This window comes from Carassius auratus, chromosome 15 (genome assembly GCF_003368295.1).
Source record: "Carassius auratus strain Wakin chromosome 15, ASM336829v1, whole genome shotgun sequence".
NCBI lineage: Eukaryota > Metazoa > Chordata > Actinopteri > Cypriniformes > Cyprinidae > Carassius > Carassius auratus.
This window is the reverse complement of record NC_039257.1, coordinates 16,846,032-16,864,860: the sequence shown is the minus strand read 5'-3', so window position 1 is coordinate 16,864,860 and position 18,829 is coordinate 16,846,032. Positions and strand designations below refer to the sequence as shown.

The window sequence follows — 18,829 nt, the reverse complement described above, 5'->3', positions numbered from 1 at the left end:
GTTCTGAATTGTTTCTCCTTGGGGGCAAAATTTTCTTCTTAGGTTTATATCCTGAGAAACATCATAAGAAACATATGAGAAGAGGTTGATACAAAAAAAAAAAAACGAGAAGTACGATGCAATTTTCCTTTGGGATGACTTAGGTGTATGTAGAGTGTGTGTGTGTGGGTGTTCTGCTAAACTGCACATCCTGGACACAATAACAACAGTAAAGTATGTCAGTGTGTGAGAACAGTCAGTCAATTCCTGTGTGTGTGTGTGTGTGTGTGTGTGTGTGTGTCCTAGTTTCTCCAGAAAGGCAGGGATTGTGGATTGGGCCAACCGCACAGTTATGAGTAAACTAACTGAACTAGAAATATAAAAAGTCACAAAACACACTCTGTCTGACACAAACACATATATAAACACACTTTAAGAACAAACCTTTAGCTATAGGCCAACATCTGGATTCATTTCCACACTGTGACTCAATAAAAACGTGAAGGTGTCTATATATTTATGGTGAGGTATCATTAGTTGACTGCCATGTGTCTTATTTATCCCTCTATATTAGGACACACTTGTGTATTCAAAACTCACTCAACAAGACACAACATTGCTATAGAAAGCAAGATTACCCTGTGGGAAGAAAGTGTGTGTGTGTGTGTGTGTGTGTGTGAAGGATGGCGATCGATGCATTTTATGGCTCGAGAGCTTCATCCAACGCAGATTTATGAAAGCGGAGAGGACAGGCTTGACTCGGCAGCCCACACACACACTCCATCACTATAACAAGCAGCTCACTCACACACACACACACACACACACACACACACGCACAGATAGTAGCTACAGACAAACAAAGACAATGGCTGGAAACAAAGCTAAATTCAGTGTGCATCTGTGTGAGTGTCATGGCCATGTGATAAGACAATGAAATTAAGTATGTGCACACAGCATTGGCTGTGTGTGCATGGATGCATGAATTTTTGCATTACAAAAAATATATTGCTGAATGAATACTCGTACGACAGCTAAACAAGTGCACACGTGTGTGTGTGTGTGTGTATAGACATAAAAGTGTCTGTGTGGGTATTGTTGTCATGCTGAGTGCTAGGCTCGGCAAACTGTAATTTAAGAGTCGGCCCTCACGCTTCAACCTGCATATTAAGCCTTACAGGATAATATGCACTTGGTGACTTTAACCCCCTACAACATCAGCGCAACGCTGTCACAACATTTCACCCGGAGAGAGAGACCAGGGAGGGAGAGAGAGTGAGCAAAAGAGAGGTAGTCAGTGAGTAGTTTTGGTTTAATCGCAGTCACTTGGATCTTCCTCATTGTGAAGACTGGCCAATTAAATATCAGCAGTCACATGAGCAGCCTCTCACTCTTTTTCTTTTTTACAGCCTTTTTTTTCTTAGCTGTAAAATTATTGCACAAATGAAATATTAAACTGATAAAAATATTCATAATTTCCTCATGTTTTTCCAAATCAATTTCTTCTGAGGAACACAAAAGGAGGACATTTTGCATAATGTTCACAATGTTCTTTGCTCTAATCTAAATAAGTAAATCAAAGCGAAACTATAGCTTTGTGTGAAGAGCAGTCAAATAATTGGTATACATTTTACATTTTTACAAATTAGTGGCTAATGCATATGATTTTGTCTGTTGCTTGTATTTTTTATTTTGACCTTATAAACTAAGATGAGGAAGAGGAATGGCATGGGGAAATGCTGCACGTCATATTCAAACCAACACTGTCCATATGAGCACCAAAGCCACAGCTTAGCAATGGTTCCAACATCTTAAATGTCTTTTATTTCGGCATTGCCTTTTGCTTGTCAGAACAGAGCAAATGCCTTTATGTGTGTGACTGTACATACAACTTCATTACTTGACTACATCTGACTTCACAGAAGAAGTGACCCACTGGGTGTACAGGTTTAAAAATGGAGATTGATGGATTAAAAGAGAGGCAGACAGCGCTATGCACATATTAGTCCCACTTCACCCTGCTATCAGTTCTGTTTGGGAGTGCAGATCAATTCTTGTCTAGTCTTCCTTCGCCTTGAGGTGTGTTTCACGAGTTACATATTATTAGCTGAAGTATAGTAATGTGTATTTGGCGTGCTTTCCAGGGAAGGGCTTCGAGCTCGGCAATGGCCTGAATCCAGAGTACCCCGATGGATCAAGGTAAGTCTGCTGTATTTTTACCACTTGGTGTTGATTAACTTGAGTGCACCCTTCATGTGTTAATTAGACTATCTGACTATCTATAAGTATAAATAAAATATCGTTTTTATTGTTAATAAAACATCATGTATGTGTGTGAATGGATTAGAAGGGGCATGTAAGGTCAGTCGGAAACAAGGGCTTGAGTGTATCTTCCACACACATACAGGGTTCGGTGGTAGTGCTGGAGTGTGTGTGGGCAGCCTGGGGCATCATGTCAGACCGATGGAAGAAAAAAAAAAATATGGAATTGGATTTATGTGTGGAGCATGGCAACCTTCCAGTTACATCTCACTCTACACAGACTCCCAAAGGCCAGAGAAAACACTCACACACACATAAAGGGAAAAGAGGTTTGTATACATGTTCAAGAATGTGTGTTTTGTTACAGGATGTCAGGAGGGCAGGCGGATTCTCTCTCTCTCTCTATCTCTCTCTCTCTCTCTCAGCACAGGACTGTATGAGTGTAAAATCTGGTCTAAAAATAATACCCTCCCGGAAGTAAAGCCGCCATTTTCCTGCCATCATTTTCAAGGTAAAAAAGAAACAGAATAAAAGAGGATATGAATAGTAATGTGAAACACACAACAGTGTGGAAAATAGAACAACAACAAAAAGAAAACCGTAACGTGCGGATGCCAGGAGAGGAAGGGGCGGAGAATGACAGAACGACAACAGAAGGAGACGCTCACGAGATGAGAGAAGAGAAATACCGAAATATCCCAAATAAAAAAAAAAAAAAAGAGAGAAAGAGACAGTTGGAAGGAGAATGCGTGATGACAGAACGATAGACACATGAAGATGGAGAGAGAGAGAGAAACAAAAAGAGAGGGGTGTGGGCTGAAGCTGTTGTTGAATTTGCTCTAGGAGCTCCCATGCAAATGATGGCGCAGCTGCAATGCTAACGAGGACCGGGTTTCAAACTGTTCGGCCCATTACTTATTAATGCTCTGCGTCTCTTCCCCCTCCCTCTTTCCCTCTTTCCCTCTCTCGCTCCACTTTTCCCTTTCTCGCTCGCTGTTGCTAGGGCCCCTGCGTTCACGTGACGTGGGTTAGGGGGCGCTGCGGTGGCATGTGCAAAAAACGGAGCGAGAGAAAAGGGAGGGATGATGGGAAGGCTGGCGAGGAGGGGTGTATATGGAAGGGATGCTAATGCTCGTTTGTTCGTTAAGCCACAAACGGGCTACCAGGGCACACGCGGAGAGCCTGGCACACGGAGAGACAGGCCAGCCGGTGCTCTGATTGGCTGCGGGTTGGACTCAACGTCATGTCAATGCAGAATACCATTAACGAAGGAGAGCTGACAAAAATCAAGAGAGCAAGAGGGATCAAAGATAAAAATAATGTCACCAAGTGAAGGAAGACAGTCGGCGATGGGACAGAGAACGAGAGATGGAGCAAAAAAAGACTCTTTTGTCGACTATTTTTTTTTTTCTTTTTCAGTCACGCTCAAACACATGCTTCACTGCTGGTTTTGTAAGAAAACCTCAAATGAATCTTCCTTGACGCAATGTGCCGTATCCAGAGATGACTCTAGAGTTCCCACTCACCTGGCCTTGTCTTATAACAAATCACAACAAATGGGCCCTTATGCTGGATGTATGAGGTGCATTTTTTAAGAAAGATGTCTAGATCAGTTATAAAATGAACTGGATATATGTCTGACAGTTCTAGACCTCAACTGGTCAAACATCTTTGAAGTGAAACACTTGCTTAACACCTTCCATGTAAAGTGTGACTGCAAAGCACTCTTACACCATGTCTAAACTATCTATTTTTGACATACTCATGTGCTACTTCCAACAACAGTACAATTGGATTTGAAATTTTTGTTTGACAATAAGTATAGAAAATCAAACTTGCAGCAGAACAAGGTTGTACGTAGTGTAGACAAGGTTTTAGTGGCGAACTATTAAGTTTAGCCTGCATTTCAGGAACTACTGTATCTTATTGTTGAAGAACGCCACTCAATTAATTTTCCAATATAATTTTCTGCATGTAATTGTTCCAGTTTAATCATTCCAGTTATGCAATAAGGCACTGGAGTTGTGCTACACTTTGAATTAAGTCTTGACTGTAGAGGTTGCAGATGCTCCCCTGTATGTCATGCCTTACGATGCCCTTTAGCTTGGACTACATTCACATATAGTGTTCTCTCTTGTACTTTACTGATGCAGAGAGTTTGCAGGTACATTTGGGAAAGGAAGCCGAATTCTTTAACACATTTCTTGTGCCTTTCCCTGCATCTACCTCTTCTCTCTATTTCCCTGCTGTCACTCTTTTCTTCCCACCCACTCTTGTCCAACTTCAGGCTGTGTTCTCATTTTGTGCTGTTCTTTAGCTCCTGCTGTTCTCCTTATCTCCGTACTCCAACCTTCCAGCTAACTGTTCTTGAGAACCCCAATCACATATGAGTGGGTGACCTCTTTGCAGCTATGTGCACACAGTAACAGAACACAGTTGTTACTCCCATTTTTGAGTTGCATTCCAAAATTGTCCTCCAACCAATACGCCCATATAGGCGGTTTGTCCAAATCCATGAAATACGACCCATCAGAGCGTATACTACAATTGCGCCCCTATCAGGAACAGGACATTTTCATATTAATGTTTTGTACTCTTTTATTAGCACTATAATTCGGTTTTGTGTAGCTCAGTTGGTAGAGTATTGCGTTATATGACAGTATGTAATTATGCAATCATGGGTTTGATCCAAGAGAATGCAAATGCTCATAAAATGTATATTCGCTCTATAAATTATAATTTTGCATGATTTCTGTGAGGGGTAGGTTTAGGGGTGGGGTTAGGTTAGGGGTGGTCATTCTATCAAATAAGCCACCTAGTAAAATATGTATGAATTACTGTGAGATCGGTGTAAAAAGTACATACTGTACATTGCATTTAAACGGCATGACGACAGATGCAACACGATACTGTCATTATTTTTAAAATATAAATATAGGTCATAATAAGGTTCTTGTACAAATGACCTATATGGTCATTTTTTGTTGGAGGTCAGGCTCTTGGATTCAAATGCAGATTGGTTATTTACCCATACATTTTCAAGACTCACAACCTTATTTTTGAGCCCTTGCTGTGTTAGTGTGACCACAGTGGACAGCTAATAGTCTGTCATGTCCTTTAGTGTGAGAGAGCCACTTGGTGGACACGCACATCTCGAATGTGTTGCATGTTTTTATGTTTATTTTTGGGGATAGGAGCTTTGTCATCTAAAGATTTTAGCTCAGTTCCTGGAGGGCCACAACACTAGTTTTCAATAAACCCTTAAGGACTTAAGTAGATGGGCCAGGTGTGTTTAATTAGGGTTAAAGATAAACTCTGTAGGGCTGTGACCTTTTGTTTTAGATCCAGTCACTGTGTTCTACCAAAGCTACACCCATCAGTTTTGAGGTCTACACCTGACTCAAATACTTCACACCAATTCAGGTATAAAAGCTGCTGTTTTCATGGATAGCCTCTTGTCTCAATTGCACTCTTCTTGTGTCATCTAATAAGTCTTTCCAGTTTTATGGATGCCATCTGATTTTATATTACTTAAGTTAATGCTATGGCGTATAAGTGATTGACATACACATAATACAAGCTTGACTTGCATGTTCATAGATGGTGTTAGAGTCGATATTCAAAGCTGCTGTGTGAACAGGACATTTTGAGTCTCACATTAAGTAAATGCTATTGGCAATCCCAAACACTTACAGTGTGAACAAAGCCTCTCTTTCAAAAACTCTTTTCTTCTATTTAACACTCTAGGCATCTGAAGTTGTCCCACATTCCCTGTCTTGGGTGTGTCTATGCGAGGGCCCAGGGGCAACTTAAGATTCATTCTTTGAAAATCAGACATGTAAGGCCACAAAAGGGTAATAAAGATGTCTGTTATAGTATTAGGGTTGCTGGCTTGGATAGTGACCAAAGTGGAATATGCCCTATTAGTCCATCTTCATCTTTATTCTATTTTATTGTAGTGGTAACATAAAAAAAAAAAAAAAAAAAAAAAAAAAAAAAAACTCTTGCCCTGATAGTTTTAACGTCAAACACAACAAAGCCTTACTAGATTACATAAAACTAAGACAGAATTTTGGATTTGCTTTCTGTGAATCATAGAGGTCATATAAAGAGCCAGCTGTCCCCCATATAATCCACACATGCATGTTAGTATTCATCCGAGCGCTATACTCCGTCCTGGTTTGCCCTAATGACAGGACACAGGGGGCAGGCATAAAACATTGCTGAGTGTGGAGAGTTCAACTATAAACATGTGTTCCCCTCGCCACAACATGTGTGTGAGAGTCTGTATGTGTGTATGTATGATCAAAATTCTGCCATTATTGCATCGCCAAGGTCAGAGCAGAGTCCCCCCGATAAACTTAATTTGCTTTTGATACCAATGCTGTTCAAACAAACATAATTATTCATGAATACACACATACACCACCACAAAAAAAAAAAAAAAAAAAAAAAAAAAAAAAAAAAAAAAATTTATATATATATATATATATATATATATATATATAATTGTGTAGAGATGGGGACAATCTCATTGCCTTTTGGTGACTCACATACAGTGATATAACCTACAAATCTGTCTCCAGCCTGATTCATGAGCCGTAAAGCTACTTTGGCTGGAAACAGGAGATGGTCAGGTTAAGGATATAGAGATCAACCAGAAGAGTAGAGGGTATTTGTATAGTATCAGAACATTTCAGAACCACAGACAGCGACAATTTTCCATAGGGCTGCTCCAGTTCAGCACCTTGGACAGCTGCAGACCATGGCGCTGTCCACAACACAGTCTCTTTTACATAGAAACAATGGAACAGAGGCATATCGCAACTAAAACACAACACTGCACACATCCTAACCTCACTATGCCACATCATGTTACACCAGGCAGTGAAGATGCCCAAAGGGTCGCAGTGGATACGCACACGCAAATTAAATAGTAATGTGACATATGGTACATGGCCACAAAACTCAGCCCAGCAACAGTGACACAAACACTCATCTACTGCAGAGGACAAAAACAACAACCTGCTTAGCCATTCAGAAAGAGGAAGGAGTGAAATAGAGGCGGGATCCATGTGTCTATATATATGTCTGTCTGTTTTTCTATCTATCTATCTATCTATCTATCTATCTATCTATCTATCTATCTATCTATCTATCTATCTATCTATCTATCTATCTATCTATCTATCTATCTATCTACCTACCTACCTACCTACCTGCTTCTCACACTTTTCACTCAATTATCTGTCTCTCTGTCTCTCTCTCGCTAACACACAGACACACACACAAAACACACACCTGCAAACTCACTGCAGTGTAGCCACAACACAAAATTAATTAACATTTGGCCATAGTATGGCGTGTGTGTGTCGAGGAAGTAATTAAGATTGAACTGTAATAAAACACCCGTCCTACTAAATCTTAAGGCCTCATTGAATGCTGTGTTAACTGAACTATCTGACTGGGGCATGAATGGGAATGAACAGAGCTCCGGCAGAATCAATAAAACCCTCTCCCTCACTCTCTTCTGCTCCACCTCTCCCCGCCACCATCATTTCTTTTCTTCTCCTTTATCTTCGTCGCAAAAGAAATACTCAGCGGCTGACAATAGGACATCTACACCCTCCGACAATAGCCACTCATTCCTTCATTGGCCCCCCTTTCACTATCTACGCTTATGAATGATACCTCTCCTTCATTTCAGCTCTATTCACATTCAAAGCAGAGAGAGAACAGGCAGCCTGAAGTGTCTTGTAATAATAGAAGCATATTTTGATAAAAGACGCCTGACACCTCGCAGGCTCTCAATGACAACGCAAACGTTATGTCTGAGATGCTGATGTGAGGTGGGAAGATTGTTTATCACATCTGAAGGTCAGCTCATGTAGCTATTACCGGTCTCCACCCCTCGATGAGGTTGGAGGTTGCAACCTCGTAGGGTTCCAAGAGGAACACCTCACTACTCAGGAGTCTTCTTAAACGGAAAGTAAACCCAAACATTATTTTATTTATTTGATTAATTCATTTACTCATCCTTATGTCGTTCCAAACCAGTATGAGTTTTCTTCTTCTGTGGAACAAGTTATTTACTATTATTATTATTATTACATAAAAATAAGGCAATTTTCATTTTTAGGCAAACTTTCCATTTTAGTTTCAAATTTAGTGTTTTTAATTATTATTATTATTTACTGACTAAATGTGGGTCTTATTTTACTTTCCCCTTCTTCTGAACCCTCCTTATTTCCCACACTCTTCCACCCCTTGGCCTTTCACTTCACTTATTTTCCACCACACCCTTCCTACATTCCCTTCCTTCTATGTTTCTCTCTCTTTCTCTCTCTCTGTGCAATAGTTGGAGGAGAGTGGGTTTGTGGAGGACTAATATGCTCATTAAAAAGGAATGCTTCACCATCAAATGCCAGCTGCCGCTCTTTTCCCTCCTCCTTCTATCCCTCTCCGTTTGTTACAGTGGGAAATTGTGATGCCCATGTTCAACCTCAGCTACTACTTATGTCTAATCAAAAAAAAAAAAAAATACATCTATTTATCGTTCTATCTAGAAACGACCTGTGGCCAATAACATTCATATTCAGCATATTACACTTTTTTTTCATTTTCATTCTTTGTCTTTTTGAATCTACTTCTTCCACTTGTGTTCTTCCTGTTAAGGCCTCTCTTGTTCTCTTTCCCCTTCCTTCTTGCTCTTTTCTGTCACATTGCACCTCTTGAATATTTATGGCCATTCTAATTAGGTTGCTGAGTGTGGGAGAGGCTTGAACCAGAACTGGCATGAAGAGAGAGAAAATGAGAATTGAAAAATCGGAACTGATTCAAGGTATATAAAAGCACGCGCGCATGCGCACACACACACACATATACATATGCACCTCAATATTGGGGAAAAGTCGGTCATTTGTGATGCTATCTGCCCTATTAACATATACACAGCCCTGAGTGAGAAGCAGCAGTCTGCCATTACTGTTTTCTTGCCGAAGCTGCTGGAGATGCAATGTCAGTGCCAAAGAGCCATTAAAAGTGTTGTGTATTTGAATGCACCAATGAACATGAGAGTCTCTATTGACCACTGAGGAAACGGTGGTTACATTTCTTTTTAGAAGGAAATGCCCTTTTTTGAAAAGTCCTATATGTTTGTGATAACATTTTAGGCTGGACTGCCTCACAAATGAGTGTCAGTTCAGTGCTTGAGTTGTGTAAAGATTGCTGCTAAAAGAGGGATCGATACCAAAGCTTCATGCGCAAACATCTAGACTCCAGACAAAGTAAGCATTATGCCGCATATTTTGTTTTCCAAAAGAGCTTCTTGGCTCTCTGTAAGGCTAATGTGAGGTCAGTAACACAGTCACTACCAGTTAAACTGTAACACCTGATCATGAGCTCTTGAAGCTCAAAATTCTTCTGAAAAGGGAGGCTCATTTTCATTTAAAGGGAACAAACTCAAAAAACTGTGCGTTTTGGCTCATACCTTAAAACTGTCAATTTCAACAAGCTATAAACAATTATCTGTTTGGTATTTTGAGATAAGACTTCACATGCACACCCTGGGGACATCAGAGAAATATTGTATCAATAAATTCTATAGCACCTTTAATATATAAACACATCAAACATATACATGCATGTGTATTTATATACACATAATAAATATACACAGTACACACAAATATACAATGTACACAAAAACATTTTAATTTGGATGCGATTAACTATGATTAGTCGTTTGATAGCAATGAGATTGAGCAAAGTTTGTATTTGGATGAGATCTCTGCTGAAACTAGATGAAGTTCTGGTGGGGTTCTTTTTTTTTCTTTACCTTTTTTTTCTCTACATTTTCCTTTAGCTTGCCATTTAATCTCATTGCTATCTTGGAGAAACCATGGAGATGTTAAAAATACCATGTGCTATTCTACTTCCATGCTGTTGTGTCTTCGCACACGCATAAAAGCGGCTGACAACATCAAAACACATTTGCAGTCCTTTTTTGAGTCTCGTCGTTTAATAATTAAGGCTCATTGATAATTGATACGGACACAGGCCTTAAAAAGCAGGAATGAGGAATCCATATCTAATGCACATCACCAAAGAGAACTAACACCACAAAACATGAGCAGATTATCTGCAGTCTAGAGAGAAAAAAAAAAGCCAACCAGGCAAAAGATAAATCTGTGTTTGCTACTGAAAATCTTAGCAGCAAATGAAGTATTAATAAACTAACCAGGCCTGTTGAACTAAAGACAAGATGAATCTGTACATTGCATGCATGTAACAGACAGTGATTGATGTAGAAATGGTCAGTGAGATTGACTTAAATCTGTAGACTGAATGTGCAGAATACAAGACATAAACACACACACACACACACACACACTGGTCATTCCCACACAAATCAATACAGAGTCTCGCCAAGGAAAGTTTGGCCTGGCTGACTCCTACACTGAGGCAACAGCGCCAAAACATCACTCACAGAGAACTGCACTACTTCTTCCATAAGTTGAATTGTTCTTATGATTGATTATGCCTTTTTTTTCTTTTCATTTAAGATTTAAAAGATAGGATTAGCTTCTTTTTTTTTTTTTACTGAATCAAACTTCTAAACAGGCTTACGAATGCATGTTTGCTATAAGTGCATTCTTCCACAAACAGTGGCACAAAAAGCATTCAGACACTCAAGCTGCATTTTAAAATGTGTTAAATTGCATAAGAAAAAAAAAAGGCATCTGCAGACTATAAGATACCTTTTCTGGACTGGTGGGTAAACATTCTGAGTTATTTTACCTTAATTAGACAAAGTTCTCATAGCAGAGTAACCAAATTTTTAGTTCTTGATATTAAAAGTAAACATGTTCCACAATGTTGGAGAAACAGAATGTGATTTATTTCTTCAAAATTTTGACTAGCTAGTTAGTTTATGTAGATGAAAAATTAAAATGCTCCTTGCTTTGCTATTTTGAATCAAATGCAATGAATTTCATGCATGTTTGTTTTTACTGCATTTTTTAATCAATCTATATTTTTAAAAGGCTACAGTAGTTGCATATAGGACATTGCAATGGCTTGCAAACAAGTTTTACTGTATGCAAGAGCCACATATAGTTGATTTTTAAAGCAAAATATGCTAGAAAAAGACAATTATAGCAACTTTAAATTATATATTCACTGCAAAAAAAAAAAGAAAAAAAAAAAAAGGCTATGAATGCATTCATTACCACAACGTTTCAGACTGAAAGTCGCAACTTTAATACTCCCTACTATTTCCAGGTTTTTCATGAGTGTGGGAACACTGACCACAAGTATACTACTTTTGGAGTCCCCTATATCAAAAGTGGATAAAAAAGAACAACAGAAAATAATAAAACAATGATAAAGGCAGGGAGTGTGTGAGGCACTGTGCAGACAGATGTTGCAGTGTGGCACTTGGTGTACCCTAATCGAAGGCCCAGGGGCCGAGAGACTACACATGACAGAGAGAGAAAGAGCACAACGGTGTGTGTGTGTGTGTGTGTGTGTGTGTGTGTGAGAGAGAGAGAGAGAGAGAGAGAGAGAGAGAGAGAGAGAGAGAGAATCCTGTCTGCATCACTGTCTCTTCTGGATCAGTGCATCATGCTCTGCCCCAATTTAACCAATGCCACTATAATCAGTAAACAGCATACAACACAGGGGGAAGGGGATGAAGAGAAAACAAGAAAGATAAATAAAAAAATGAGAGAATTAAAGTGGGGAGCTATAAATCATAACTTTACTTTATAACTATTACTGTGCAGAAGAGTAGCTCTCGTCAATGGGAACAATCTTAAATGTTTATTTATTTATTCTTTTAAATCAGAGGGATGCTCTTGCTAAAGAAGACCAGTGCATACTTTGAACCTAACAACCAAAAAAATATACTGTGCTTTATACATTTAAAATAGTGAGATCTGATTCATGAATCAAGTCAGATCTTTTAAATGAGTCTGAAATGGTTCAATGTGGTTCTTGAGTTCAATTTACAGACTCAGTGATAGATAGCAGCCAGTGAAGACAATAATTATCAATGAATAACCACTTCATTTTCAGTCTTTTTCTCAGTTAAACCTTTATGAGTTTGAATATAGCACATACATTGTATAGATCACTGTAACGATGCTCTTTGAAGTTTAAAGTCCCTATTCATTATAGGCACTGCTTTGAAGATAGCAACCAACTGTGCTCAATATTATCCAAAATGTCTCCTTTTGTATTCCACAGAATAAAGAAATTCATGCAATTTTAGTATGACACAAGAAGAGTAATTTTTGGTGAAATCATTGTTAATGTCCAATCATATTTGTTTGCCATTTGGCTACAGCTTCCCTGAAAGAAAAAAGCAACAGAAGAGTATGTTCACAGAGAAAGATGAAGAATGAAGTCATGCAGAAAGAAACATAAATGTAAGTCATTCTACAGCTATATTTAGCCTTATGTAGGTAAACAAGGCTGTGAGAGATCTTTTTTTTTCAGTGCTTTCCTTTTTTATTTAGAAATTAATTTGTTATTTATTTCATTGTGTGCAGTTGATTAATTTTATCAAATGGAATGTATCTTGATCTATTTATCAGCAATATTTATCAATTGGATGTACTGTACAATACTGTTTAAAACCATTATGTCACAGTTTATAAAAAAATAAAAAAAGAACAAAAAAAGGTAAGCGGATAATACTAGGAATTGTTTCTTGATCAGCAAATCAGCATATTTCTATCTGATTTCTGAAGGATCATGTGACTCTGGAGACAAAATTCATCTTTGACATCACAGGAATAAATTACATGCATTAGAAAACAGTTATTTATTAGAAAACCTGAATACTAGACCAGCATGCAAATTAACATGAATCTGGTGGTCACGAACAGAGGGATGAAGAGATTTGAGGAGGGGAGATGGAAGAGTGAAAATAGGGGAAAGAGATGAGATGAGGCAAATGTGATGGGGGAGGGAGAAAGGATGACTTTATAATTTATGAGCCGTGCACCATGTGCCTGGTGACATCTGCTATGGCACAGCTAATGTGTGTCCTCCACACACACTTTTACATACACTATAAATACGAAAACCACTTGCTCTACAAGAAGCTGCAAACATAGCATTCAAAATGCATAGACTATCCATTTAAACATCAGTTCATGTGCACCACAGCAAACACATCACCATCAAAAAAACAGCGAAGTGTATTCACTTGAGTAGAACAATGCTATTGGAAAACATGCATCTGGATTGTTCTCAGTGGTGCATAGATGTGTTTTTGGATTAAGAAGGAAAAAAAAAACAGACCTGAATTCATGAGCAAAAATAAAAACAAAATTAAATAAAACATTGGCAAGAAAAAGTATGTGAACCCATTGAATTTTTTTTTTATAAAACAAAAACAAAACAACAACTCTGAAATACATTAAATATTATGAACAACTGTGAATACATTAAATATTTTAATTGTGTTTTTAGCTTAAGCACATTATGTTTGTCTATACTTATGATTTTTATGAATTTGGATTGGATTACTGTACATTGTATATCCAGTTAATGTAGAAAACCAACCAATTCCTATGGGTTCCCAGCTGGCTGCCCACTGCTTGTTCGTTCACTACTCACTTCTGTGTGTGTGCACTTGGATGGGTTAAATGCAGAGCACAAATTCCAAGTATGGGAGACAATACTTGGAAACACATGCTTTCTACAATCTATATCATAGTTCCTCAAATCTTACTCTGGAGGTCCAATGTGCTGCAGAGTTTAGCTCCAACCCTGATCAACCTCACCTACCTGTGATTTTCTAATGAAAATCAAGACACTGATTACTGACACTGACACTGACACTTGATTGAGTGTCAAGACACTGATTAGCTTGCTCAGGTGTGTTTGATTAGGGTTAGAGCTAAACTTCTATAAAATCTATATGGCAATCACCAATTATTAAAAGAAAAAATTAAATAAAAGAAAAAAATAAATAATAGTAAAAAAAAAAAAAAAAACTGCAACTATATAAAAAGGTAGTGAATTTGTATGACTTGCATCTTTAAGCAAACTACTTTCTAAAAGAAAAGGAAGTATGAAGGTTAACTCCTAAACCTAACCCCTAAACCTAACCATCAGTGGATCATAAGCAGATTGTACCAAAACATACACATGAGATTGTACGAAGTCATACAAATTGTTGACCGATTCTCCAAAATCTAAAATAGTTAAGAATTGCCATAAGTGTTGTGTTCCTTATGAATTCTGTTAAGATAGTTTCTTGTTTTTTCTGCTTTCTGTCATTATTTATCCGTTTATTTATTGCGACGATTGTGCAAAACTAATTATATTCAAAATTTGGAACAAAAGTTGAGTCACATAGAAACTGGTGTTAGTTGTGTCTGTAAAGCAGGTGAAGGTCCATCCCTAAACCTAACTGCCAATTGCTCTGAAGCAGATCGTATGAAAATAAATAAATTTGATTATTCAACAATTTCGAAAACAGAAGTCGCGTAAAAAAAAAGGTGTTAGTTGTGTCTGTTAAGCAGGTGAGAATCATCCCTAAATCTAACCATCAATGGATTGTAATTAGATTGTATGAAAACAAACAAGATTGTACAATTACATACAAATTTAGTAACTAATTCGCCAAAACGTAAAATAAGCTTGGTTTCTTGAGTTCCTTGGTCTTTCTGCCTTTTGTTTGAATTTTTTTTTTTTTTTTTTTTTTGCTGAGATTGTGAAAAAAAATGTCATCAAATCCACAATTTTGAGAATGGAATTAAAAAAAAAAAAAAAACCCTGCATTAGTTGTGTCTGTTAAGCAGGCGAACTGTCAGTGAATTGTTAGCAGTTTGTACGCAATCACAAATAAGCCTGTACAAAGTCAGACAATTCAGCATCCAATTTGCCAGAGTGGAAAATAATTATGGATTGCCATGAGAGAACTCAAGTTTGAGAACAGAAGTTGAGTTGCGATGAGCACAGTGATAGTGTTGTCTGTTAAGCAGCTGAGTTGAGTGTTGATGGTTTGCATGTGAGGCCCTTTCAAACGAACACGGCCTGTCTGATGATGCGTTTCTCTGGCAACACCACGTCGCATAACAGCCCTAATCAAAAATCCTTTCAGAACTGGAGGCCAATCTCCTTTTTATGCACTGATTACAACATTTCTGCCTTAGCAGGTGAGAGCTGTGAATAGGCATAAATTAGAGGAAACCTAACCATAACGACGAGTGTAGTGTAACACGTCTTTCTTGATCATTGTACTGTCAGAACTCAGCCAAGTAAAGTCAAAGTGTCGCTATAAGCTTAGAGTTTTGTTGTTGTTTCAGAGGCAGTCTGAAGACAGAATCGGGATGGTTAACTATGAGGTCTGTTGTGAGACGCTGGTGTGAGACAAGCTAAAATGGCATCTGTGATACAGCATATGCTTTAAATAAAAGACTGTGATTTTGTCAAGTAGGATGTGTTTCTGGATCAATGTCAACCTATCAGATATTAGGGTTTTCTTGAGTGATATTAATAGCCTTTGGGCTAGGGTTTGGACTTATTAACTTATTAACTTAATTCACACCAACGTTTCATGCACCTAAAATAGTTTAGCTGAAAATGCCATAAAATACCTTTTATAGTTTTTCAAATCAACTCAGACCTAATATAATTTGATTCAGGTTTAATCATATTTCAAATAAATTCCCACTGATGATATCTTCATCAGAAATCCAGAAACTCTCCACCAATGATCTGACTGGGAAAAAGATGTTATCATGTGTAAATGTTAGTCTTCTGGGATAAAATCTCATTAACAAAGAACGTTCCCATTCTTGAACAGATTGCACAAATGCATTTTTCTTCTTCTGTCTTCAGCAGAAACGCTGCCTCACATGTAATAGTCTGTGGGATACAGATGTGCTAGCATTATTCAAAAAAATAAGCCATTATGTTTAATACATTAAAATATTTTATTTAATACAGTTAGAGCTGTGTGTATATATTATATTATATTAAATTGTATCATAATGTTCTATTATATTAATGGTATTAATGGACTGGCTGGGCTGAATTTTGTTACACAGGAATGTTATTCAAGGGCAAACAAACATGATAGATCCAGAAACATGTCCTAATTGGCAAAACCATAGTCACTGATTGAGTTTGTAATTCTAATTCTGTAATTCTAACAATGGAGAATGGATGGACAATGAACAGTTGGAGGTGAGGGCAGATGATGCAGCAGGGGATGAAAGAAAGAACGATTGCGGTGGATCTATACATGGATGGTATTCATCAGAGTGACAGGCGTGGAAAAAGGAGGGAGAGACGGAGGGAGGGAAGGCAGAAGGAATTTCTCCATCTCCATATGCCACTCCTTCTTTATGAGGTTTCTCTCCTTGGACATATTGGATTTTTCTCGCGCGTTCTTCCTCACGGTTGTTTGGGTTCAGGCACTTTCAGCATTCATCACATTTGTCAACAGATAATCATTACTAGAGCACCGGGACCTCTACTGAAGGGCAAGAGTTCTGACCTATCCGCACTCTCGCATACTGAGGACCCAAGAGTTTAGTGTGCCAGCATAAAAATATCATAAAAACAGACAAGTGATGACTGAGAAAAGTAGATACACTTTAATCATATTCTTCAATAGAGATAATAATACTCAAAATGATCTATAACAGTTGGCTTTGAAATTCAAACAACGGCCAGAAACACAAGTAATGTAACGTATCTCAGGGTAGCACAAGTAATGGAGCTTTTCTGATATATTAAGTCAATCCAATTAGCAGACCAGGCAAACTGAATGAATATATTGTTTAAGGTCACTCAAACTATTTTTATTAATTGAAATAAAGTTGAAATTAAATTAAATATAAATATTAGATGAAAAACTTAACTAATAAAAAATGTGAAATGTAGCCTTGGAAATTAACTGAAAAAAGTCACACAAAAAAAAAAAAAGGTGTAAAATTAGTAACTGAAAATAAATAAAATAAATAAACGGATCAATACTTAAAATGAATAAAAAAACTAGTTAGATAAAAACAAATAAACAAATAAATAAAACAAATAAAATTATAAAAATTATTACATGAAAAATTTATATTGTTATTTTTATACATTTTTATGGCTCATTTGGTCATTTTAGTACATTCTTGTTAATTTTGCATTTTAGTTTTATCATTTTAATGTAAAAATCAGTTTCCCGCCTTGTCTTTAACCAATGTTATTTTTTTTAGGAATTGACTGAATATTCATGTGACTAATATTCAAGCTACACTTTCAAGACAGCAAGTACTTTCCATGACATGCATATTTTCAACAAAATACTGAACGTAAATAATGAAAACAATTTGCACGAAAGGACATGGAAAGGACAGTTCTAACTCTGAGGCATGAAATGTTTCAGACTAGTAATTTTGAAAACAGTTTTGGAGGTTATGAAACTCTGCACCTGAACTGCAGCGTCAAAGCTGTACAGTCAGTGTGAAATGATACAGCACTAGAACATTACAGCCAGTTGTTTAGCGACAGACAACAAATCATAAACCTGCCTCGGTGCACATCTCCTTAAATATTCATGTGTACAGTCACTTGTACAGAAACTTTCACACTCTGTTCTGTAAGAGCATCTGAAGGAAACAATTAAAAATGTCATGGACACCAACAGGGACACCAAACATGTTAACTGACAGTTAAAGAGACTTAAAACTGTCAGAGTGGATATATGTACTGTTATTAAGCAAGCTATATCCATCCAATCGATAGGACTGACCTCATAAATATGCAAACACCAACAACTACCCAGGGTTTACAAATGTACTCTCAAAATGTGGATAAAATATGAACTGAAATGCATGGTTACAATTTAACATTGCATTTAACAAGTCTGACAAGCTCAAGTTTTGAAGACTTTTATCCATAGATGAACTCAACTTCCAAACTGTTGTCTTCATTTTTCAAGCTCCACAGACACCTCATTTTTTACAGTGTAAAGTGTAGAGAGAAAGAATGGAGGTATATGCGAGGGAAATGAATAGGCATAGGCTAGAGGAAGTGAAAGAATTTGACAGAGCAGTGACGAGGCGAGGAGAGGGGAGCACTGAGTGTGTGTGTGTGTGTGTGTGTTCATATCCCCCGGCTCTAGCACACATTAGCTGCATTAAGTGAGCTGACAGGTCCATCCCCATTACCAGCGCTGGTGGCACACACTGCACACAGCGGCCTGACAACTACACACACACAGACACATGCAGCCGCCCAACACATGGAGGCCTGTCTCAGCCTGACAACCACACCACGTGGGACGTGCTCACACACACCAAACACACTTTCTTTCTCTCCGAAGAATCCGAATGCACCACAAAGAATTTTCCCTCATGAAGACCCATCTTAATTATAAATGCATGCATTACGCTCTGGTCGATAATGCTAAAAAATGACATTTACATTCATTTGGCAGATGCTTTTATTCAATGGAACGCCAAGGTTTATATATTCCACCTGTTTATGTTTCAAACTTGTAACCTTGATGTAGTACCTGTGGCGGGTAAAGAAGAAAAAACATAATGTACAGTATGCAGAAATAAAAGAGTTC

General features: G+C 37.7%; 1 protein-coding gene across 8 annotated transcripts in view; it reads right to left on the bottom strand.

Annotated features, from left to right (window-relative positions):
* dscaml1 (Down syndrome cell adhesion molecule like 1) overlaps window positions 1-18,829 on the bottom strand; it is a 128,736-nt gene that overhangs the window by 45,838 nt on the left and 64,069 nt on the right. The gene's annotated exons all lie outside the window — the stretch shown is intronic.